This window comes from Saimiri boliviensis, chromosome 3, assembly GCF_048565385.1.
Source record: "Saimiri boliviensis isolate mSaiBol1 chromosome 3, mSaiBol1.pri, whole genome shotgun sequence".
NCBI classification, from domain to species: domain Eukaryota; kingdom Metazoa; phylum Chordata; class Mammalia; order Primates; family Cebidae; genus Saimiri; species Saimiri boliviensis.
This window is the reverse complement of record NC_133451.1, coordinates 128,282,591-128,309,622: the sequence shown is the minus strand read 5'-3', so window position 1 is coordinate 128,309,622 and position 27,032 is coordinate 128,282,591. Positions and strand designations below refer to the sequence as shown.

The 27,032-nt window shown below is 32.3% G+C and overlaps 1 protein-coding gene across 5 annotated transcripts in view; it reads right to left on the bottom strand.

The window, feature by feature from the left end:
- The window catches only part of FSTL5 (follistatin like 5), a 790,158-nt gene that overhangs the window by 164,585 nt on the left and 598,541 nt on the right, over positions 1-27,032 (bottom strand). The gene's annotated exons all lie outside the window — the stretch shown is intronic.

The window sequence follows — 27,032 nt, the reverse complement described above, 5'->3', positions numbered from 1 at the left end:
ACCAAAGAAATGCAAAACTTTCATATTAAGTACTATGAAACTTTGTTGAAAGAATTTAAAGAAGAAAATAGGGAGCCATCTTATATTCCTGGATTGAACGAATTGATTGGTAAGACAGTACATTTTTTTGGTAAAGACTGATCATACTCTTAAATTGACAAAGGCAAATAAAGGAAAGACAAAGGTACAATGTAATTCTTACCAAAGTTCTAACTGCATTTTTTTTTTGAGAAATGAAAGAGCTAATCCTCAGATAAATATGAAATTACAGGAGACCTCCAAGTAGCCAAAAAAAAAAAAAAAAAATCTTGAAAAAGTATGAAGGTGGAGGGGTTATACCTGCTGATTTCAAAACATTTAATGAAGCTACAGTAATTAAAGGAGTGCAATAGTGACACAAGGATGGAATAGAGTTGAGAGTGCAGAAATATACACATACATTGATGGTCAATTTTTCTTTTCAATCATTCTGGGGCAATTGGAAAACCACAAGGAAGAAAATAAACCTGAACTCCTACCTTATACCATACATAAAATTGAATTCAAAATGAATCAAAGCTCTAAATGTAGGAGCTAAAACAATAAACTTTCAGAAGAAAACATGGAGTAAATGTTTCTGATCTAGGAGTGGACAATGGTTTCTTCTAGATATGACTCCAAAGCACAAGCAACAATAAAAGCAAAATAAATATATTAGATTTTGTGGTGCATCAAAGGACACTATCAAAAAAAAAAAGTATAAATACAACTCACAAGACAGGAAAAGATATTTGCAAATTCTGACAGTATCCATAACATATAAAGAACTGTTAAAAATCAGCAACTAAAAAGCCAACATCTTAATTAAAATTGGGGACAAATAAATTGAATAGTTATTTCTCTGCTAGAGACATATAAATGGCTAATAAGCACAAGTAAATACTCAAACATTTAAAAAAAATCAAAAAAGGGAAATATAAATCAAAACCACTATATGATACCACTTTACACCCTCTAGAATGGCTATTTAAACAAATAAACAAAACTCAGAAATAACATGTTGTTGAGTACATGGAGAAACTGGAACTCTTGGCCATTGCTGGTGAGAATATAAAATGATGTAGCCATGCAATAAAATGAGGAAAATGCTAATGCATTCTACAATATGAATACTGGAGGTTTTGAGCTAAGTGAGAGGAATCTGACACAAATGTCTACGTATTATATTAACCCATATATAAAACATCCAGAATGGGCAAATCCATGGACACAGAAAGCATATTGGTCATTGCTAGGGACTGAGAAAAGGGAGGAATGGGATATGACTGCTTAATGGATATAAAGTTTATTTTGGAAGTGATAAAAATGTTCTTCTAGGGGCTTAGGTATTGGTGATGGTTACATAATCTTGTAAATATGTTTTAAGCTACTGAATGGTACATTTGGACACAGATAAATGGCATGTGGATTTTATCTGAATAAAAAAGAAAGGGAAGGCAAAGAGTAGCCAATGAAACACTCTAGACTAAAAGAGATGATTTATAAGAAATAAATGAAACATGCAAATAAATATTGGGTCTTGGACCAGAAAAAATGAGCTATAAAGTATATTACTAACAGAATTGACAAAATTTAAATATGCTCCCTGTATTAGGTATTGAGATGCTACTAATGTAACATTTCTTGATTTGATAATTGCACTTTGATTAAGTAAAATAATTTTCTTTATAAAAATTTCTCACTGAATTAACTAGTATTGAATAAAATCTCAAACATTTTGCCATTACATATACATGTATATATGTATGTATATATATATATATATATATATATATATATATATATATATATATAAAATCATTGGTATTAAAATGTCTTAAGTACAATATTGGGCATAATTATGGAAAGACACAATAATTAAAAGTAAGACGTGGATCAATTGATAACTTTCTGTTTCTAGTAACGTTGAAAAATCAGATTGATTCTGATCAATTATTTTCTTGACTAGAACTTAAAACCCTGGAAAAGTTTGCAGGAAGCATTTTCAGAAAACATGAGTAACTTAGGGATATAATGAGGAATGGCAGAATGAGTACAGAAGAAACTTTAAAGCTCATGGAAGTGAACTACAGCTGTTTCTTCCTCAAGAATATTTCCCAAACCAGGTGGAGATTCTGAAGTCAGAGTTGATTACCGATCAAAGGCATTTTATTTCTGTCTCTCTCTCCTGTGTATATACATACATAGATGTGTGTGCCTGTGTGTGTGTGTGTGTGTGTGTGTGTGTGTGTGTGTGTGTAATTTAAAAAATAAGACATCTTGAGAGGTTTGATTTATGTCTTCTACCTTACCAGACCCGAAAACTTCTGGAAAGCCAGGATTATGTATTTATTTATGGTTTCCAAATACATGCTAATATCTGGGAATCAGCTGATTCTGGGAGTCAGTCTCAGCTAAAGTAAATGGGCTTAGTATTGTGGCCCACAATAATTTTGTCTGGAGACCATGGAGTAGTAACTCGTTTTCTCTATACTGCGTCACTAGTTACACTGAATTCAAGTGGCCACAAAATGTCCAAAGATTCATTGCAGGCTCTCTAGTACCCCAGTACCTGGCAGTTATGGATGAAATAACTCTCTTAACATATTTTCTTCGGATTTCAAATAATTTCTAAAATGGTTTATTAAATCAAGTTTGCTGAATGCAGCACAATATCTCAAGGCTTTCCTCAAAATATACAAACTTAACCAGTAAGAATAAAAACAACAGCCAACTTTTAAAGAGCCACAAAACTCTGGTAACTGGAGTTATTACTCATGCATGCTTACTGTGTTTAAAGAGTTGATAGCTAAACATAAAAAAGTTTGGAAGCTATAAAACATTATGTTGTAATTAAAATGAACTAGAAATGCTATATTTTTAAATGACAAAAATGAAATTATAAACTATTTATATTTAACCCAGATTAGATACACCTGAAGAACAAAAAGAACTAATAGAAAGATAAGACAGAAAAAAAATCATATCCAAAATAAAGCACAGAGTTATAAAATACAGAAAATACAGATGAGAGAGTAAGTGCATACAGAACAGATTAAGAGTATCTTACATATATTTAACTGAAGTAAAAGAAGAGAGCAATATTTGGAGAGGTAACCATTGTGATATTGTCAGATCTGTGTAAGACATCAAACCAGTGATTCCAAAAGCCCACAGATGATGAACTTCCTTAAAAAAAGATTATGTATAGACATTACAGTAAAACTATATAATACCAAAGAAGAAAAGAAAAGTCATTAAAAGCAACTCCAAACAACAAAATGGCAAACCAAGAAAGTCAGATTGAGAACTGAGTTCTTACAGAAATGGTACAAACTAAAGAGAACAAATTATAGACAGTTTTATGCCAACAAATAACTTTAAATAAAATAAACAGATTTCTGGAAACACAAGCATCTAGCAGAACCACATAAAATGTCATACAAAATCTAAAAAGTCTTATAACATTTAAATAAATTTAATATATTTAAAAACTTTTAATCAAAGAAAACAGAACTTTCCCAAAATAAAGTAAAAAATAATACCAATATTATACAAACTCTTCTAGAGAATAAAATGGGGTTGGAGGCAGCTCTTTGGTACTGCTAAAATATCTCTATCAATTTTTAACACTTGTGTCTTCAAAAGGTAGAGACTAATGTTCATCACTTTACACATGGGACCTGTGGGCTGGATTTAATGATGTACTGTTAATGCACAGAGCTGTGGCAAAGTAATGGTGCAAAATCTTCAACGTTAGGTCATAAAAGGTATTGCAATATTCTCATTGTTCTCTTGCTCCTGCAGAATTCAACTGCCATGTCATAAGACACTTAATCAATCTGAGGGGAATGCTTATATGCTAAGGGTCAGCGAGAGGGCCCATGACAACAGCCAGAAAAAACTAAGTCCTTCTGCTAATAGCTATGTGAGTGAGTAACCTTGGAAGGAGATACACCAGCCTCAATCAAGCTTTCAGATGACTATAGCTCTGAGCAACATGTTGACTGAAATCTCAGAAAAGATCTTATGCCAGTATCACCTAGCAGAGCTGTTCTCAAATTATTTGATTATCTCATTTTTGTATTAATGATTGCATATCTCGATTTTCCTACTAGCTCAAAGGACATACATGTTTGTTGTTTTAAGCCACTAATGTTTCCACTAATTTATTATGCAGCAGAGATAACTAATAAAATCCCCAGCTTCGTTTTATGAGGTCGACATAAACTTAATGCCAAAATGTGGCAAGACTTTAGAAGAAAGAACAATTAGTGATCAGTGTCATTCAAAATCGATGAAAATTCCCATACGAAATACTAACAACCAAAATATATCAGAACACTAAAATAGTAATATACCATAACACATTGGTTAATTATAGACATTCAAAAAACAATTGAATTTAATTCACTATATTAACATTTTAAAGAAGTAAAATTGTATGATCTTTTCCATAATTGCAGGAAAGTCATTTACTTTTAGAAAACAAGAAAATATTTTCTTCATTATGCTGAGTTATCTTAAGCATTTGTAGATGGCACAGAGTAAATTAAAATACAAAAGATTATTTAGACAAATTGTGATAAGTTAATTTGGTAAGTTTGCATGATACGAGTTTGCATATTTGTAAATATCAGTAACAAAATGTTTCAAATGTTTTAAATTTAATAAAGCAAAAATACATTAACTAGCTATAAATGTATTTAACATATGGCCCTGAAACCCTTTGAGAAAATGTTCCGAAACATTATTTAAAATGTTATTGATAAAAATGAAATAAGACTAAAATCAGAGGAGTAATAAACAATGTCCATGGTACCTTTAGTTATTATTGCCTTTAGTTACCATTATATTAATTTTAGCCATCAAATGCTTTTTCATTTCCATTCCTGTTCCACAAAATTGATAAAACCGATCTTTGTAGAAATGATCTAAATATTGTACCACTTATGAAATACTCTTGAATTAGTCATATATTGATTACTTAATACATGTGATAAACTGTAAACTGTTAATTGACATAGATGGACAAGACATGTCTCATACTCTCAAAGTATGTGCTGCTCAATAATGAAAACTGGAAAACAATAATTGTAACAGAACACTTTATATCCTGTAGTAGAGTTGAAAGAGGTGTGGTAGTTACATAAAAAAAGGGAGTTGTCAACACAAAGTGCTTTAAAGGAAATGAATCATATTTTGAAGTGTTTAGGGGAGTATGACAGGCAGTGTAGTGAATGTGGCTGTGGAGGAGACATTTACAATATATGCATGATGCTGAGTATTTTACATTTTCCAGTGATTAGTTATGTCATAGGTAGTTTGATAAATGTCACATGCAATGTATGGACAGTGAATTACCCCATTTACCAGCAAAACGCTGTGAAAGAAATCCTGCATTCATTGAGTAAACGTATATGTATCGATTATCTACAAGTGTCAAGAATTCCAAGAACACTATAATTGCCATTATAATGTACTAAGCTTTGTGGGAAATGATTCAGAAATTATGCAATGATGTTGTATAATTTTCAAATAATCATTCTATATAAAGTTTTGAGGTTAGTTGAGATTTAGATATATTAGGGCAAATGGTTTAGACATTTTCATTCCAATATCCAAAAGCATACTGTTCTTTCCAAGAAAAATTAACATGCTATCTCCAACACAAATATTAAATCTATTCCCATTGAAAGCTAATTGTTCTGGACAGCTGAATTTTCTTAATTGAGGAGAATGGTACTTAATATTTAAGATGCATATTGTTTTTATGAAAGTGTTCCTCAAGTGAGTTCTGGACCTCAGATTTTGAAAATTTCCTGCTAATAAAAATACATTTATTTGTTGTCATTTAAAGACATTTAGACTGAGACAAATGAAGATTTTGAGTCTTCATTCTGATCGTGTAATAGTTACACGATCTCAAGTTCATTTTCAAACATTTTTGAGTCTTTTTTCTTATATATAAAATAAATATTGTACCATATTTTAAGGTTTTGAAAATCAAACCGAATTATAAAAATACAAAGAGTTGTATATTGTAAAGCAATATATATTGTAAAACAATATTTATTATACAGCAATATATGATATGCTGTAGATGATTAATAATAGGCTCTTTGAGAGAAGAGGTTTTGCCTTAATCATTAAATTCCTTTATGGAGCTGAGTGACTGATGCAGTGAAGACCATGAGGAAGTGTTCCACAGGATCTATGTTGCAGGTTTATCACAGTTATTCCATTCTCACATTTACAGTTTAGCATTTGCTATTTAGTCTGTCAAAGAAGTTTCTGCAGGAGATATCTTATCAAAAACAAGAACAGGACATAAAAGTTTTGTTCACCTAGACCATCCACTCTCTGGTTAATGCATGTATTTTGAAATACCTGATATCCTTTTATTTCAGCCATCAGGATGCCAATAAAAACTACGAGGTCCAAAACCAAACTGAGACTCTATTTGGTGATTCAAATACAATGCAAAGTTAATCTCACCACTTTTATTTTGTAGTGTCTGAAGGATCCATTGTATATACAAATTTCATTGACTATTGAATAAGTTCCAATCTTCCAGATTTACGAAAACTATAAAAGTAGTGCAAACTAAGAGACTAAAGCCACCACATCAGGACTACAGCCTACCTCCCTACTGCCTATTAGTTCCCTTTCCCAGCTATACTCTGGAAATATCACAAATTTAGTCAGCCTAAGTCTGTTTGAGAATTAGTTTGGAAGGAAGCACACCAATCATCTCAATAAGAGCAATAGATGCCACATTATTCATATTGGAAAATATACATATTATATGGGCCACTTATCACTTATACTGTCACTCATACTCCCCAAAGGAAACCTTTTAACATATTTTTTTAGAGTTGTGGGTTAATTGCTAATAACTGTATGCAGTGTTTTCCCTCAAGATTTTTTTTTTTTTTTTTTGAGACGCAGTCTCGCTCTTGTTATCCAGGCTGGAGGGCAATGGCGCGATCTCGGCTCACAGCAACCTTCGCCTCCTGGGTTCAGGCAATTCTACTGCCTCAGCCTCCTGAGTAGTTCGGATTACAGGCACGCACCACCATGCCCAGCTAATTTTTTTGTATTTTTAGTAGAGACAGGGTTTCACCATGTTGACCAGGATGGTCTTGATCTCTCGACCTCGTGATCCACCCGCCTCGGCCTCCCAAAGTGCTGGGATTACAGGCTTGAGCCACCGTGCCCAGCCAAGATGTTTTCTATTACAGTAATTAACTGAGCATCTGGGAGAGCAGACATTAACCATTTATCTTCACAGTAGCCGTCACTGGGACTCTCCCAAAACCTTTGCAAATGGCTTTATTTGTTGTTTGATAGATAATTTAGAAGAGAAGCATAAATGACATAGGATGTTCACACTTTGGGATAGACAGTAAGTTTAAAACTTTCTTTTATTTTTGGAAGAATTCTTTCTCATATATGTGATAAATAGATTCTGAGAACCACAGAATGCATTGTAGGTAAATAGACTTCTTAGACTAGTTTTTATGGGCACATTTCCTTTAATATCCTCATGCAATGAAGTTCTGTCATAGTACATGTGTCAGAAGCCTGAGTTACTCTGAAGACACCATTGGTTTATCTACTTACAAAGTAGATTGGATCAATGAAAGCTGGTTAATACTAAAAAGTCTGTTCCATAAAACTTAAGGAGCCGTTTTGACTGATAGCCCTATTTTTCTTTTCATGATACCAGAATCCCATCAGGTTATTAACTGAGCTCTGCTCCTTGATTTCAGTATCCTGCATCTCGCTCTGAGACTCTTGGTGCTTCCATGTGTGAATTTCTGCTTATTAACTGCTATGGCCCCATTCTCAATACTGTATGGGAAATCTGATGGACTCTAGCTCTGCCAAGTTCCTTTCTATAGAGTGCAAAAACCTGTATCTTTGCTTAGTACCAGGTCATTCATTTTGTTTTAAGGCAGTATTTTATTTAATATTGGTTTGAAAAGCAATGTCCAAGCCGTAAGCAGCACTAAGTACAGAAGAAAGAACAAAAATGAAGGTAGACTTTTAGAAAATTGTTAGGTACATAAGAATGTTTTATCTTTCCTCCTGTTGAATAAAATAATACATTTTCTACTACTAAAAAAAAAAAAAAAAAAGATGTTCAATTTCTTCCTTCATTCCTGGCTGCTTCTATTTTATTGATGTACTTATGAAGGCACAGAAAGAAAACTGATGAATAATAACTTTTGTCATATATAACTTTAATTCTCACATAGATTGTATATATGTATGAAAAAAGAATATCTTTATGTAATTAACATGTGTCTCAGTTTATTGGTGTTAAGTGATTTTCTGAAAAGTGTCTCTTACCTCACATAGAATTGAAGGATAAGTGATTGGCATAGCAACTGTTTAACCTCAGTTACAAGCTACACATTTAAAAGTAGCTTACTTTTCCCAGGATACATATTATGAAATATAAATGAGGATTGATGGCAGTCTGAATTAAAAAGTCTATAATCCTCCAGAGAACATTTCAAACCATTTGTTACGGCCATTTTTAGTTAGGAAGTGCACTCTATAAACTTGTCTTTTTTTTTTTTTTCTATTGGCAATGCATGAAAAAAAGAAATTGATAGAGACCACCAAAGTGTTTTCATGTTAGATTTAGGATCCAATGTGCATGGACTACCATGAAAAGCTATAAATAGGCTCCTAACATTTTATGAAAAAGGTGATATTTAAAGATAAGCTTCTATATACTAAATAATTCCAAATGATATTTGATGTCTTTAATACAGCTCAGGAAATGCCTTTGACTTACATAGTTTAAACTGATTGGTTTTATATAATAATACCCAATATGATCATATAATATCCATGTCAAACAATATAATTTTGTGTATATATTGATATAGAAACATAAAACATTGACATTTCTTATTGAAATTTATTCTACAAAAACATAATCAAATAAAATTCTACTACCTAAAATGGAAGGAGATACAACAGGATGCAAATGTATATATTTTATTCAAAAATTAGGTAAGGTATAAAATTTGATTTATTTTTGAGTTTGAAGATAATAATATATAGCTATTCACTGAGAAACTTCTGAGCACAGTACATTGTGCTGGTAACCTTGTCTACTTCTCCCTTGCTGTCTTGTCTATATTATACATCCAGTGAGTGATAGGTTCAAGTTGAAATTAGCCAAGTGGAGCACTAAAAAAATGCAATCTTAGCTTAAATTGTTTCATCTGGTCCTAATAATAAAATATATGTCTTCATAAAAGTATCTACTAGAATTTGACTACATGGCATCCACAGTCATTAAATTATGAATTAGATTATGAGCTATAATACATAAGGCATATTAGAGATCCTAGAATAAATTATATTTAAAAAGTGAAGATCAAATAAATTAGTGCATTTAGAGTATTTCAGAGCAGTATTAATAAGGCATCTCTAACTTTTCAAGGAACCTGAACTATTGCTCAGTTTAAAAATGATATCACCATTTAAATAAATCAAACAAATCTAATAACACTTAATTTAGTTTATCTAATGGTTTTTAGTGCATCAAATGCAAATAATCAGACACGCACTGTATGCCCATGACCAATTGCTCTAAGAATACATAAGACTAGTACATTTTAACATTATACAGATTTAGAAATTAAGGTGAGGTTCTGACACTTAAAAAATAGAAATGGAAAATGGAAGAAACTTAATAAAATAAAATATATTTACATTCACACAGGTTTTTCTTTCTGGAAACTTTCATGTTTGTATGGAATCCTTGTAAACATTCATCATCACAAAACCATTATGTGTTTCATGATGATAGTGGGAAAATAAAGGAAGGGTAGATAGATATATTTCTCAAAGGCCCATAACTTAACTGCATTAGATTAGAACAGTACTTCTCTCTATATTAGGAAGGAGCTAATAGAATTCATTTAATGTAATAATACTTCTAATCCAATATTAGAAAGATTCTAATGTGATTTAAAAAAAGATCTCTGTAAGGCTAAATCTTATTTTTTTTTCTTATTCTTCATATTTTCATACTCTGATCTTTCTTTAGAAGTTTCTACATTACTGCCAGAAAGTATGGAGACAGTATAACCTCACTGTTTTCGAAGCCTGAATTTAGCCAAGAGGCAGAGATCACTGACCCAATACAGTGACTTCATTCTAACTGAAAACAAAAATGAATTTAAGGTGAATTGTCAGGTCACTGGTATGTAAACAACTAAGCACTGGCTATTTTTTTTTCCTGATGCTATTATCTTGTATTCTCTTGAAGAATTCTATCATGGCTCTTCCACAAATTATTCACACAGCTGCAACTGTTAGAAAAGGTTCTAAGAAAGCTTGAGGGTAAGAATATAAATGTCTCTGAAGTAGTGCTGACTCACAGCGGCAGCTGGATTGTTCTGTTTGTATTATGACTTCCTTTGTCATTAAAGCAACTTTCCTATGAAAAATTACAGACTCGGTTTAATAAATATTTTAAATACTACTGAGCTTGTCCAATGCCTTTTGTCTCTGACATTATTAAAGCCATCAATTTCTCTTTAACTTTGTCCCAAAGCAGTCTTTTTATATTCATGACTTTCACATTGCCTCTTGTCAATATTACGAAACTCTCTGATCACATTATTGCAGTCTTCATGAAAGTGTAGAGGATGCAACAAATGTTGAAGGCAAAATATAAATTAATAATAACATTCTTAGGATCATAAACTTTGGTGAGTTTTTTTAATTAGGTCTTCCTGTTTATCCTATATCATTGTAAGAAATTACAACTCTTTAACCTACTTTGAAAGAGACAGTTCACCCTTGTGTAATTAACTTAGATGTAGTCTACTAATCCTTAAAGTTAGTGGCCTTTTTAATCCCCAATTTCAAAGTCTAAAAAGCCATCATTTTAAGAAATGGTGTCTGAAACACAAAAGAAAATATAACAAAAGTGTTTAAGATTATAATATACATAAAGTGTTGTCTCTCTTAATCTAAATAAAAGAAAAAATAAATGAGAAAAAATATAGCCGGCATATGCTAGATGCTGGTTTCTTTTTGATAGATTTTAATTTTATTTAATGTATATCTAATTTAGAGATCAGGAATTCTCAAAATGATTATTTGAGGCAGGAGTTGTGTAGCTGACATGTTACAGTAACCTCCTACTAAGCAGAAAATTTGAATGCATCTCTAACACTTTCTGCTATGCTGTAAGAGATAAAATATTCCATTTCCGAGTCTTGATTTCTCCATTTGTAAAATTTAAAACACTTCTGAGGATTAAATGGATTAAAGGAAACACTCTGGTAAATTCCCAGCCGATTGCTAGGCATGAGTCAGCATGCAAATGTTAGGTGTCTACTCACAAGTTTTGCTGTTTTTAAAAATATGAGGATTTTTTTTGGCCAGTTGCACAGAATGTCTAAGACTTAGTAAGAGGAATAAAAAATGTGTTTAATTTCACTTGTCAATACCAACTGATTAGTAGAAATGAACTTCTTAGAGATGAGAATTGAACTTGCTTAATCCCAGGAACTGGTTCAACAGGAAAGAAAACTGTAATTGATCAGTAATGTCTATCAGGACTAGAGAGAGGGAAGTGGAAGCATGACATATTCCAAACAGGTTTAATGTTCCAGGCGTAAACGTAAACCCTATCTAAATACAGTGTAGGAAGAGTTTTATTCAAGACTGTATCTAAACACATTTTAAACAGATTAAACATATTCTCAGCTCTTTTCACTCACATTTGCACCTGAATGGGAAGTGTGTGTGTGTGTGTTTGTGTGTGTATACACACGCATGTATTTATATATGTGTGTGTGTGTGTATATATATATATATATATATGTATACATATATATATGCCCTGTAAATAGACATTTTTGCAACTAAAAGGTAATAAAAACATCGCATTAGGGCTTAAACATAAAGAAAACATTTGTCTTTCAATATTATATTGAAATGTGTTGCAAAATATATATGATTCTCGAAGCTTTTGTTTATAACTTTTTTTACAGCTAGTTCTCTACCTTGTCTGTCTTCTACCACCATTCGTGTAAGAAACAGAACTTTAGCAACACGTAATACTATAAAATTTAACATGCCATACATTAAACAGAATTACTCAAGAGGAAGTTTTTTATTACAACCTGTAACCGACTAGCTATGAGATTTTAGGAGACTAACTCCATCTCTGTGAGTACTTTTTTACTCATGTGTAAAGTGAACATTATGAGGAAAATAATATGACAAGACTTTAAAATATAAAATGCTATGGAGATAGAAATGAATTCATGACAACATTGTTGAAGATCTTTTCAATAGAGTAGGAGATAAAAATTACTAATATTAGATAATTTTACTTAAGAAGTGTTACTGTGTTTAATATATGTAAAAAAGCCAAAAAGAAAAATCTAAGACTTAGTTCGTTATAGTCATCCATATGCTAAGAATGACAAACTTAGTTACTTTTTAATTCTCTGTAAATAATTATGTATATATATATATATATATATATATATATATATATATATATAAAATCCTGGATTAAGTTCATTTTGTCAATATTAAATAATTTCTTTAAAAACTACCTAATTTTTCTTAGAACAATTTTTATATAAACTGACACACTGAGAGTTATAAATATAATTTTCTAATTTCAGAATGAGCTTCATATTGGGAATTGTAAATGAAACCTACTTTTACTTGGAAGTTGTAGTGTAATACAGATCTATAAAATTAATTTAATAAAGTCATGTAGATAATTAATTTTTGGTAAAGTACTCTAAAATAAAGCAATAGTAACTCATGTTTGAGTATCATCACTTCATACTTTAACAAACAACTTTCAAAAGAAATCTTTATATTACAAAACTACAAATAAAAGAGCAGTCTTAATAATCGTGTATAAATCATAATAAGCCTAAAACTTGCTAAACAAAGATAAAATATGTCTGTACCTTATTTACACAAATTATTATGTAATTTGTTCTCATTTTTTAAGTATGCTAGAATTTTTAATCTTAAGTCCTCAAATCTATAAAATACTTTATGACAAGCATACTAAACTGGCTAACTCTGAATAGAGGAGAGTTATGCTGTTATTTTACACTTAGTAAAATTAAAAATGTTTACAATATTCCCTAACTTGACAGACAATGACATAGTTAATTTTCCCTAATCAAAACCTGGTATTTTCATCATCTTATAGAGACATGAGACAAAGATCGGTGTGTGTCTTTGCTTCATCTAAAATCATGGATCACATGAAACCAGACCAATAAAGGTTGGAGGTTCAAAGCTCAGAAAACTTAGGACATTTAGTCTCAGAAAGCTCAGTCATGTGCACTTGCAAACTTCCTAAGCTTTCTGGATCTGAATAAACAATCATAAAGTCAGCATAATAGCCAATAATCTCAAAGGATAGTTGAAAAATAAAAGAGAAATCATGCTTGTAGAAAAGTCATTAAAACAATGCTGAAAAGTAGAAATTATTTATGTTGGTTATCACTTTTTTCTTTTTATTATGTCTGTGTTATTGATTTCTCAAAGCATCTCACATTTGTTACAAATACATTATATACAGTTCATAAAATATTATCTTCCTCTACCACAGATTTGGAAATAACCAGGCTTAACCCTTTAATATGGAAATATATTTATATTTGCTAAAGTTTTATTTATTCTTAGCTATTGGAAAAAATAAAGAAAAACATTTTTCAATTGTAAATAACTCATGAAGGACATATAAAGCAAAAGCTAGTATGTGCCCAATGAATAGAATAAAACTTCCTAAGCAAAATATAAAAGCTAAAGGATTTCTGATTGAAACTGTAACAATGGTGAGGATTTTAATATATGCTTTAAAAAGAATTTAACAAATGAACTAATTAAGAATTAAGCAAAAATAAAGATGTTAACTCAATCAGTATACATGAGATACAGTAAAGATAGAGAGATGTCTGGATGGCTATTATACCAGTGCTCTCATGTTATTCATTTTTAAAATCATGTTTTGTCTGAATAAGAGTGGGGTTTTGTTGAATTTCATAATAGTTGGCTCTGAAAAGTATCTGAAAAAAATCAGCTACCATTCTTAAAAATTCTAAATTACATATAAAGGGAATCAAGCTATATTTTATAATGCTTAGTTTTAAAATACTAACTAATAAAATAAAGGACACTTAAAGGAAAAAAAAATCATTAAAGAGTGGGCAAAGGAGATGAACAGACACTTCTTAAAAGAACATACATGTGGCCAACAATCATATGAAAAAAAAAGTGAACATGAATGATCATTAGGGAAATGCAAATAAATCCACAATGAGATCCCATCTTATACAAGTCAGAGTGACTGCTATTAAAAAGTCAAATAACAGATGCTGAGGAGGTTGTGGTGAAGGAATACTTATACACTGTTGTTGGGAGTGTAAATTAGTTCAGTTATTGTGGAAGACACTGGGTGATTCCTCAAACAGCTAAAAACAGAAATACCATTTGACACACCAATCCCTTTACTGGGTATACACCCAAATGTATATAAATCATCCTATTATAAATAAACATGCATGTATATATTCATTGCAGTGCTATTCACAATAGCAAAGGTATGGAATCAATCTAAATGTCCATCAATGATAGATTGGATAAAGAAAATGCAGTATATTTGTAACATGGAATACCACACAGCCATAAAAAAAGAATGAGATTATGTTCTTTGCAGGAACATGGCTGGAGCTGAAGGCCATTATCCTTAGCAAACTAATACAGGAACAGAAATCCAAGTACTGTATGTTCTCACTTATAGGTGGGAGCTAATGATCAAAGCAAAGGAACACATACAGGGAAACAAAACAAACTGAGGCCTCTTGATGGGTAGACGGAGGGAGAGAGAGGGCCAGGAAAAATAACTAGGTACTAGGCTTAATACCTGGGTGATGAAATAATCTGCACTACACACCTTCATGATGCCCTTTACCTGTATAACAGAGCTGCACTTTTGCCTCTGAACTTAAAATAAAAGCTTAAAAAAGAAACTATTTTTAACATCAAAACAAGACAAAATAGGGTTATGACCTACCAGTGATATTCACTGTTATTCAAAATTGCTTTGAAGTTTAAAAATATAAATATTATATAATAGAATTTAAAGACTTTATTCGCAGATGATATGATGGCTTACCTCTGAAACTCAGAAGACCAAAATCTAAAAGCATTTTAACTAAAAGCAAATTAGGGTTCACGGACTTCATTATCTATAAGTATATATAAAACACACATTTTCCATTAAAAGCAAAATAAAAGTTCAAGAAAAAAATAGCAAGAAAGATCTATATTACAATTTTTAAAAACTGTAATTATAATAAAGGACTTAGAAAATAAAATAATGGGACCAGGCGTGGTGCCTCATGCCTGTAATCCCGGCATATTGGGAGGCCGAGGCAGGCAGACCAAGAGGTCAGGAGTTCAAGTCCAAACTGGCCAATATGGTGAAACCCTGTCTCTACTAAAAAATACAAAAATTAGCTGGGCATGGTGGCTTGTGTCTGTAATCCCAGCTACTTGGGAGGCTGAGGTAGGATAATTGCTTGAACCTGGACCCAGGAGGCAGAGGTTGCAGTGAGCTGAGATTGAGCCACTGCACTCCAGCCTGGGCTACAGAGCAAGACTCCATTTCAAAGAAAAAAAGAAAGAAAAAAAATTAAAGAAAAGAATAAATCCACTGATGTTTCTAAATTGGAATATGTCTTAATTTAAAATAATGTACACTTTCTTAAGTGATAAGTTTAACGCAATTTATGTTGGAATAGTGTCTATCTTTCCTTCCTTTTCCCTTTGTTTCTTTATTTTCCTTTTCCCCTTCCTCCCTCCTTCTTCACTTCTTCCCTTTTTCTCTCTTCTTGCCTACATTTTATTCTGAAACAAGAATACATGTGGGGAAACTACTTAATAACTGATAGAATGAATAGTTTGAATACATTTGTTGTTAGGGATTCCAAGACTTACTTTAAAACTATGTTAACCAAAAATATGATACAGATCCATGGAGTAAATAGAACTGATACCAGAAACGGATGCAGTTTGTATGCTTGTAAAATTATTTCATGTATAAACATATCGTAGTGTGTATATAAAACAGAAAATAAAAGTGAACACATAAGATATATGATAAAAATATTATAATGATTATTAAAATATTACATGTAAGTGTGATGAAAAAAGAATATCAAATTATGTAGAATATATTGTTTTATTCACCAGTAGTATGTAGGAAATAGTTGGCCATTATCCTTAGCAAACGAATGCAGGAACAGAACATTACATAATGCATGTTCTCATGTGTAAGTGGGAACTTAGTGGTAGGAATACATGGACACATAGAAGGGAACAACAGGCTATGGGGCCTATTGGACGGTGGAGGGTGGGAGGAAAAAAAATCAGGAAAAACAACTAATGGGTAATAAGCTTGATACCTGGTTGAAAATAATCTCTACAACAAATCCTACGATACAAGTTTACCTCCGTAACAGATCTGCACATGTACACCTGAACTTAGGCTGAGGTGGGAGGATCACTTGAGGTCAGGAATTCAAGACCAGAATGGCCAACATGGTGAAACCTCGTCTCTGCTAAAAATACAAAAATTAGCCACATTTGGTAGTTTCCACCTGTAACCCTAGCAACTCAGGAGGCTGAGGCAGGAGAATCACTTGAACCTGGGAGGTGGCGGTTGCCGTGAACCAAGATTGCACCACTGCACTCCTGCCTGGGTGACAGAGAGAGACTCTGTCTTAAAAAGAAAAAAAAAAAAAAGCCAGAGAGAGAGATAAAATTAGGTTTTTAACATAGTGTGAAAAAATGTTATAAATCTCACTGGCAAATAGATTGCAAATTAGATTGTCATCTAATTCTAAATAAAATTGTGTAAAAGTAAAATAAACAATCAGAATTCATTGTTTAGGTATGCATTCGTATAATTTTGAATATAGGGGTTAATATTTCTTTAGTAAGACAAGAAATTCGGTAGGACAATATAAATGTTTGAAATGTGGCATTAAATAAAATTATTGTGCATTGTAGTTATTTAACAGAAATTGATTAGATAACATGTAAAATTTGTGAAAAAAAGGATCATTGTACATTTTTCCACTTGAATAAGTGTTACTATATATTAAAAGAAAAGTGGCCGGGCACGGTGGCTCATGCCTATAATCCCAGCACTTTGGGAGGCCGAGGCGGGTGATCACGAAGTCAAGAGATCGAAACCATCCTGGTCAACATGGTGAAACCCCATCTCCACTAAAAATACAAAAAAAAAAAAAAATTAGCTGGGCATGGTGGTGCATGCCTGTAGTCCCAGCTACTCGGGAGGCTGAGGCAGGAGAATTGCTTGAACCCAGGAGACAGAGGTTGCGGTGAGCCGAGATCGCACCATTGCACTCCGGCCTGGGTAACGAGAGCGAAACTCCGCCTCAAAAAAAAAAAAAAAAAAAAAAAAAAAGAAAAAAGAAAGAAAAAAAAAGAAAAGTGAGCAAGGGCTATGAGCAATCAATTCAAAGAATAAATCAAAATGGCTGAGTACATGAAAACATACTCAAGTAATAGTGAAATTACTTGTTTTGATGAGGAACCATTTTTCAAAATTAAGAAAGATTAATACAAAGTATTTGGGGTGAATTTGTGGAAAATGGACTTCCACACATTTCTTAATATTGGGAGAATAAATTGCTACAAAATTATAGCATAGCAATATAGCATTATCTATCCAACTTTAAATGCATGTGATATTTAATGTGGTGATTCTTCTTTGATCCAGCTAAAAGAAATGAAATCGCCAGTATGTAAGTACAAGCATGATTCTGTACACAATTGTGTAGAACAGTAACTTGTGCAATCTCAATCATCAATATTAAAATTGGTGAATAGATTACCATACTATCATACTGTGAAATATTATTAATCAATTAAAAACAATGAGATAAGTTACATATATTGCATATGTTGCTCAAAAATACATCTAAGATATCTTAAATGAAAAAAAATCCTGAGTAACTTACCAAGAATTAGCTCATATTTGAGAAACAAATGTGCATATGTGTTATATGGGAGCATATAAGTTTTATAGAGGTACAACTTAAAGTTTGGTCATGTGTCCCTTAAATACGGTGATGATTTTCGAGAATATGTCCTTAGGAAATTTCCTTGTGTGCCCATCATAGAGTTGACTTACACAAATACACATGCCACAGCCTACTATACACCTAGGCTATATGGTATAGCCTGTTGATTCCAGGCTACAAACTTGGCCAGCATATTACTGCACTGAATGCCATAAGCAATTATAACATAATGGTATTTGTGTGTCTAAGCATATTGAAACATAGGAAGCATACAGAAAATATAGTGATATAACCTTAAGGTTATCATTGTCTTCCATCTCTACATCTTATCTCACGAGAAGGCCTTCAAGGTCAATAACACATATGGAGTTGTCATCTCCTGTGATAACAATGACACGTTCCAGAATACCTACTGAATGACCTGCCTGAAGTTGTTTTAACATTAACATTTTTTTAATAACTAGAGGAAATATACTCTAAAATAACACTAAAATGTATAGTAAACATGAACCAGTAATATAGTCATTTATTATTATTTTCAAGCATTACGTAGTACACATAATTGTATGTGATATATATTTATATTACTGGCAGCACAGCAGAATTTTTACACCGGTATCACTACAAATGTGAGTAATGTATTGCACGGTGACATTACAAAAGTGGTGACATTACAATATCTACGACATACCTAGGGAGTAGGAAGATTTCAGCTCCATTGTAGTCTTACAAGACCACTATCTTACATGTGGTTCATCATTGACAGAAACATTGTTATGAAGTGTTTGACTGTATTTCAGATAGATAGATGATAGACAGATAGAAAGATAGATAATTTATTATAGGAATTTGACCTTATAAAATTCTACTCTACGAGATTTAAAAGGTATCTCTGTAAGATTCTTATCTTCCTGTCTGATTGGGAGCTTGAAGTTCACAGAGCTGGCAGTCAAATGAGAAGATCAATGGAAAGTGAGAGACTAGTTAAATCTACAGAAAGAGAGAGCAGATTAGTGACTTCCAGGAACTGCATGGTTTGAGATGAATGCTCTGTGGCTGTAAATTGGCTGAGGGTTATTTTTTGGGTTGGTGAAAATGTTGTCAAGTTAAGATAGTGATGATGATTGTAAAACCGAGGCTATTCAAAAAAACACTAAATTGTGCACTTTAAAGGCGAATTTAATAGGGTGGAAACTATAGCTCAAAAAAATAAAAATAAATAAAAACAAAGCAAGAAAACGAAGAAAAATGTGTGCAGTATGTTTTCATTAGTGTGAAGAAAAAGCAAAAAATAATAGTGGCTTGTAAATGTCTCAACTTGGCCAGGCTGAACGATATTCCCCAGAATTCTTTTTCTTCTACGTTTCCAGTTAGGGTGGGTCATATTTAATTTTGCTTAAAGTTTGGAGGCAAAAGAAAAGTTAAAGTCACTTTGAATGCTGGGGCACTGTCACTATGTGATCCTCTAGCCCATACACATTGCTGCAAAGCTAAGGAGCGTGTTGTTGGTATGGAACAAGAGTGTGCAACTGAATGATATAACAACATGAGCCCTAGATTAGCAGCAATATGAGTGGGTTACAAGGTCACATAGTGACTGTGTTGCAGCATTCTAAAGTGGCTTTTGCTTTTTTTCTGCCATCCAAACTGTGAACACTATTAAACATGACTCACCCTAACTGGAAACTTATTTTATGGACTTGCTACAATTTTACTTCTCCATTTATATATCAACAACAACTTGGATTGTTTTCATATTTTAGCTCTTGTAAATAATGCTGTTATGAACATGGGTGTAAAAATATTACTTTGAGATCTCATTTTGAATAGTTTTGGCTATATACCAAAAAAATGGAAATGCTGAATTATATGGCTGTTGCTAATTTCTGCAGAAACGAATATACTGTTTTCCAGAGCAGCACTAACATTTTACATTCCGACTTATAGTGATAAGAGTTTCAAATTCTCCACATTCTCAGCATTTGTTATTTTCTAGGTTTTGTGCATTTGTTTGATAGTGGTCATCATAACAGATGTGAGGATTCTCATCGTGGTTTTGATTTACATATTCCTAATCATTAGTGATGTTGGAAATCTTTCCGTGTACTTATTGGCCATTTTTCTATCTTCTTTGTAGAAATATCTATTCGAGTAGCATTTTGGCATCAGGTTATTTATCTGTTTTGGTGGTGGAGTTTTAGGAGTTCTCTCTACATTCGGGGAATTAATCTCTTAACAGAAAAATGATTTGCAAATATTTTCTCCCATTCTGTGGGTATTCTTTTAAATCTATTAGTAATGTCATTTGATGCAAAAAATGTATATTTTCATGCAGTCCAATTAGCCTAACTTTTCTAGTTTTTCTTTTATTGCTCATGCCTTTAGTGTCATATCCAAGAAATCGTTACCAATTTCAATACCACAAAGTTTGTCCTGTTTTTTTCTGTTGTTGTTTTGGTTTGTTTTTGTTGGTGGTGGTGCTGTTTTTTTTCTAAAAGTTGCAGTGTTTTGGTCCTACATTTAGGTCTCTGATTCATTTTAATTTTTAATTTTTAATTTTTAATTTTTAATGGTGTTAGAAAATGGTCCGATTTCATTATTTTGCATTTGACTATACAGAGTATCCAGGATAATTTGTTGAAAATACTGCTTGTTTACCCATTAAATAGTCCTGGCACCCTTGTCAAATATCATTTAAGTATATATTTAATGATTCATTTCTAGTCACACCATTATTTTTATGACAGTATCATACTGTTTTGACGATTGTAGCTTTTAGTAGCTTTTGAAATCAGAATGTGTGAGTCCTTCAGCTTTATCTTTTACATTGTTTCAGCTATTAAAATTTCAATTGCTTTCTGTATGTATTCTGCAAAATTTCTGACTCATTTGTTAATTCTAGTAGTTTCTTTGTGTTTAGATTTCTTAGTATTTTCTTTATAAAATGTCATGTCATCTGCAAATACATAAAGTTTTACTTTGTCCTCTCCTATTTGGATGCCCTTTATTTCTTTCTCTCACCTAACTGTTCCAGCTAGAACCACCAGTAAAATGTTCACTAGAGTTGGTGAGAGCAAATATCCTTGTCTTATTACTGATGTTAGGAGGGAAACTTCCAGTCTTTCACCTGAAGTCTTCAGTTAAAATGTGCGGGTTTTTTGTTGATGTTTCTTATCGGGTTGAGAAACTTGATTTCTTAGTTTGTTGCATTTTTTAAGTCATGAAAGTGAGTTGGATTTTGTCTTTTTTCTTCTTCTTCTTTTTTGTCTTCTGAGATGACCATATAGTTTTCATCTTTTAATCCTTTTCCTTTGGCTCTATTGCAGTCTGTATTCCATACTATGCCTTGCCTCTTGTCTCTGCTCTCTTACTTTTCTTTGATGCTAAGTTTTTGTATAGGCTGCATCCTCTGGTGGAAACAACCCTAATCTCATAAATTCCCTCAATATACTTAAATGATTGTCTGTACACTTAAATGATATTTGACAAGGGTGCCAGGACCATTTAATGGGGAAAGGAACAGTATTTTCAACAAATTATGCTGGAGACTCTGGGTAGCTGTTCCCTTTGTCTGTCTCCTCTGAGTCCCAATGTCTGGTCAGCTGTACTTTTGTCTTTCTCCTACTCATTTCCAAGCACAATCGTCACTCATGGCTGTGCAGGTTGTGTACTTTGGAAACCTGTAAGTCTCACTGATATTATTGCTTACCATAAAGGTCTGTATTGTTTATAATATCTTACCGAAGGTAGCAAAGTTTTTTGAGGAAAGGGTAGTTTCTACTCAAATATATAGGAGGATGGGATAGCAGCAAGGATTATAGTAAGCTCCTTGAAGAAGATAAAGTCATTCCTTGGTATCCATGGGAAATTGGTTCTAGACTCCTCCACTTTCAACACCAAAATCCATGTATGCTCAAGTCCCTGATATAAAATGGTATAGTATTTGCATATAACCTATGTACATCCTCTCATATATTTAAACTCATCTCTAGATTACTTATAATACTTAATACAAAGTAAATGCTATGTAAATAGTTGCTATACTATATTGTTTAGGGAATAATGACAAGAAAAATGTCTGTGCATATTTAGTACAGGTACAACCTTCCATTTTTAAAAAACTATTTCAGAATCTTAGCTGGTTGAATACATGGCTGTGGAATCTACTAGTATGTAAGGTCAAGTATAATAATATTTGTTCATTATCGGATCCTCAGCATCGAGTATAATGTATAATAATAAATATATGTATGCTAGAAAATAAATAAATTACAGATGTGTAAGTGAATGAATGAGATCTTGACAACCTTTTTAATTCTCATAGTCACCATCATAATATGAAGGTTGGCTCTAATCTCATCTCAGCTTCCATTTTTGTGCCTCACCACTTAGGCTGTGCTTCTTTATTATTATATCTGCTCTGATCAATCTTACTGCTTCCTCCATGGTACCTATTAATGCTATGGCTTACTTGTCCATTCAGCAGATAATCTAATCACACCTCAGGAGTCAATGGATGTTACCACTGCTGTCTACTCCTGTCTTTTCTGTAGCCCTATTTCTCCCCAACAATCTGGCCAGACAGTGCACAGATTGTTCTTCTCAGGTATACCATGGAAAATTTGGCAAAGTTATGGTATAATTTAGAAATTATTGAGAATAACATTACTATAATCTAAATTGGTTCCAAGTGCCAACCTGATTTGAAAGTTTTCTAAGTAGTAGCACATTATTATATGTAATTAAGCCAAAATTAAAAGAAAAAACAAGACCAAAAAAATTATCTTAGTAGGGTACTAAAAAGAAGATATGCAAATACCTATATGTTAAGATATTATCTGCATATTAAAATAAAAGGAATAAAAATAAAACTATATCCCTCATCCATCACAGTAGTATTTATTGCCTAGACTTTTTATAAGCATTTGATATTAATTCTCTTCAGAGTGAATAATATATTTGTATTCAAACTTACATTATTCAGCTATATCACAGCCAGCCTAATTAAACCTACAACAATACTTAATGTGTGCTATCAGAAATGTCAAATTATAAATCATATATACGTATATATGCATGTATACATATATATATACACACATGCATGTACACACATATTTTAAACACAGTTCCAGTATTTAACCTGATCACATAATAAAATAATCATAATCAGAACAATAAGGAATCATTAGCTTTGGAATTGTATTCCTATAAATATAAAAGTGTTAAGTTTTCTTTACTTAAGAAGAAACTGTTGTTTTTAGTTTTATCAATAGATGGCACTACTATTTACCATACTTGTTAAAATATAACAAGATATTTGCTGAAATATATCAATTGATAACTAATATAATTTATTTAATTAAATCATATGATTAATTTAATTTATTAATTTTTCAATGTGAAAACTTGCTTTCAATAAACTATTATTTCCTTGAAATATAATGTATCACCTGTAAATATTCACTTTCAAATGATATTTATAATCTTTCATCTTTCATTAATACAACATGATAATTACTCTAAAATGCATTTTTACTATTTACGGACTTTTTACTTTCTAGGACATATTATTATATTATTATTATTTAAGGCATTCTAACTCAGAATAACATTTGTAGGGAAGATGTCTATTGCAGGTGTCAGAAGCAGTATTTTCACTGGGCATTCTGCTTGTATATTATTTGTTTTTATTCTAAAAATTCAGTGGTGTTAAATAAAAAAAAAATGAACTGGAGTAAATTTCCAAATTAATAGCATAAATTATCTGTAACAGTGATAGAACACTGATAGTCACAAATGATATATTTTTTATTGATAATACTTTATAAAACTATATGATGGACAAAATTTTATGTATTTTGTTATAAAACACACTCCCAAATCACTATCATAGAAGCCACAGTATATGGAACCTTCTACTTACCCTCTGGCAAAGTTTACTTAAAATGATTTGTGTTATGTGGAAATGTGGGGCCAAAAGCAAAGAATTTGTAAGTGCCTCTCAGACTTCTTCGTTAACAGCAAACCAATCAGATCCCTCAAATCTATACAGATTTCTGGGATTCATTTGACATACATTGCCTATCACCATCATCATCATCCTATTTATTATAATTAACCATAAGAACAACATCTTTTTGCATTTGATTAATATGAATGCTTTGATTGACACTAAACTCTTAGAAGTAGGTTGCCTAGTAAACGTCGAATAAATTGAAATCCACTTAAATTTAATATAATCTCAGTAAATATATTGCAATAAATACTTACATAGGTTTTTGAGGGAAAATGCTATTTGCATTAACACATTTTTCTTCGTGATCCTCATATATAATTATTTATCTTATCTGAGTGGCAATCTTGATTATTAAAATAAAATTTAAGCAGACCAGAAATGAAATCTTGGTATCTTTTCAGGCTGTTTTCCTTTTGCACTGTACACACAGCTTTCTGGATTTATCTGAAACCTCAAATTTCAAAAATCCTATGTGGGTCAGAATGATATCTTTGCTATGGCACAAGAACATTTAATTGGTAACTTAATCTGTTACAAAGTTAGTCTGAGTGCTGATTGCCTTCTTGTGAGCATAATATAACTTAAGATATAGCCGGGCGCGGTGGCTCAAGCCTGTAATCCCAGCACTTAGGGAGGCCGAGGAGGGTGGATCACAAGGTCAAGAGATAGAGACCATCTTGGTCAACAAGGTGAAACCCCGTCTCTACTAAAAATACAAAAAATTAGCTGGGCATGGTGGTGCGTGCCTGTAATCCCAGCTACTCAGGAGGCTGAGATGGGAGAATTGCCTGAATCTAGGAGGCAGAGGTTGCGGTGAGCCGAGATCGTGCCATTGCACTCCAGCCTGGGTAACGAGCGAAACTCCGTCTCAAAAAAAAAAAAAAAAAAAAAAAAAAAAGGATATAAATGCAATGGTTTCATATAGAATGGCCAATTTTCACCTATCCACAAACCATTTAATTAATCATTTCAGTATATTTATTTTTTTAATTCCAGTTTAATAAATAAAGTAGATCATTAAAAATTTATTTATTATCTACTATTCACAAAATTAAACCTGTGGGATAAAACAAAGAATTTATGAGATATGGCTATTATTCATTGGATACCTAATTATTAAGACTACATATACATGAAAACCCTGATAAAGGTGACATAATTATCAAATTAATTACTACTACTTGAAAAGTATTTAGTAATGTATGATGTCTGAGGTGGAATACATTATTGTGACCTACAATGTTCACTGGCATCTTGAGTTAAAACATGGAACATAAATTGGAATTTCAAAAAATGATCTGACTGCTGGGCACGGTGGCTCATACCTGTAATCCCAGCACTTCGGGCGGCTGAGGCAGGCAGAGCATGAGGTCAGAAGTTTGAGACCAGGCTGGCCAAGAAGAGATGGTGAAACCCCATCTCTACTAAAAATACAAAAGTTAGCCAGGCTTGGTGGCAGACACCTGTAATCCCAGCTACTTGGGAGGCTGAGGCAGGAGAGCTGCTTGAATCAGCGAGGCGGAGGTTGCAGTGAGCCAAGACCATGCCATTGTATTTCAGCCTGGGTGACAGAGCAAGACTCCATCTCAAAAAAAAAAAAAAAAAAAAAAAAAAATCTGACTTAGGCCAGAGAAAGTGAGACACACACACATGCCAATGCTTGTGCCCTGATAAACTTTAAGAACTAACGTGCTGTAATAGCAAAAGAAATAATCAATGGAGTACATAGACAACCTACAAAATGGGAGGAAGTGTTCATAAACTAGACATCTGACAAAGGATTAATACTCAGAATTTACAAGAAGCTCAAACTGGCCAGAAGAAACAAATCTCATCCATTAAAAAGTGGGAAAATGATGTGAACAGACATTTTATTAAAAAGACATACAAATGGCCAACAAACATGTATTTTAAAATGTTCAACATCGCTAATCATCAAGGAAATGGGAATTAAGACCACAATGAGACAGTAAGCCTGGTCAGAATGGCCATTATTAAAAAGTCAAAAAAAAAAAAATAGATGTTGGCACAAATGCAGTGGAAAGGTAATGCTTATACACTGTTGGTAGGAATGTACATTACTACAACATCTATGGAAAACTGTGGTGATTTCTCAAAGAACTAAACGTGGATCTGTTGTTCAACCCAGCAATCCCACTCCTAGATATCATCATATAAACAGGTCATCACATAAACAAGACATCTGCACACATATGTTCCTCATAATATAATTCACAATTGCAAAAATATGGAACCAATCTAAGTCCCCATCAACCAATGAGTAGATTTAAAAAAAGTCATATATATATATATATATATATATATATATATATATATATATGTACCATGTAATTCTCCTCAACTATAAAAAAAAAATAATAATAATGTCTTTTGCAGCAACTTGGATGGAACTGTAGGCAACTATCCTAAGTGAAGTAACTCAGAAATGGAGAACACATACATGTTCTTACTTAGAAGTGGAACCTAAGCTGTGGGTATACAGTAGCATCAGAGTGGTATAATGGACACTGGAGATTCAGAAGGGAGCATGGGAGAGTGGTAAGGGGTGAAAAATTGCCTATAGGGTACAGTGTAAACTATTGGTGTGATGGGCAACCTCAAAACCCACTTTATCACTAGACAATTCATCTATGTAACCAAAACCCATTTCTATCCCCAAAGCTATGGAAATAAAAATAAATACACAAACAAACAAATAAATAAAATAATGCATTAGAAGAGCAAACTGCATTGAAAAAGTTCCTGGATCATTTTCATTAAATTTTATTTTAAAGTAAATAATTAAATGTATTTTTATTTATTTATTTTTTAAACTTTCATTATAGGTTCAAAGG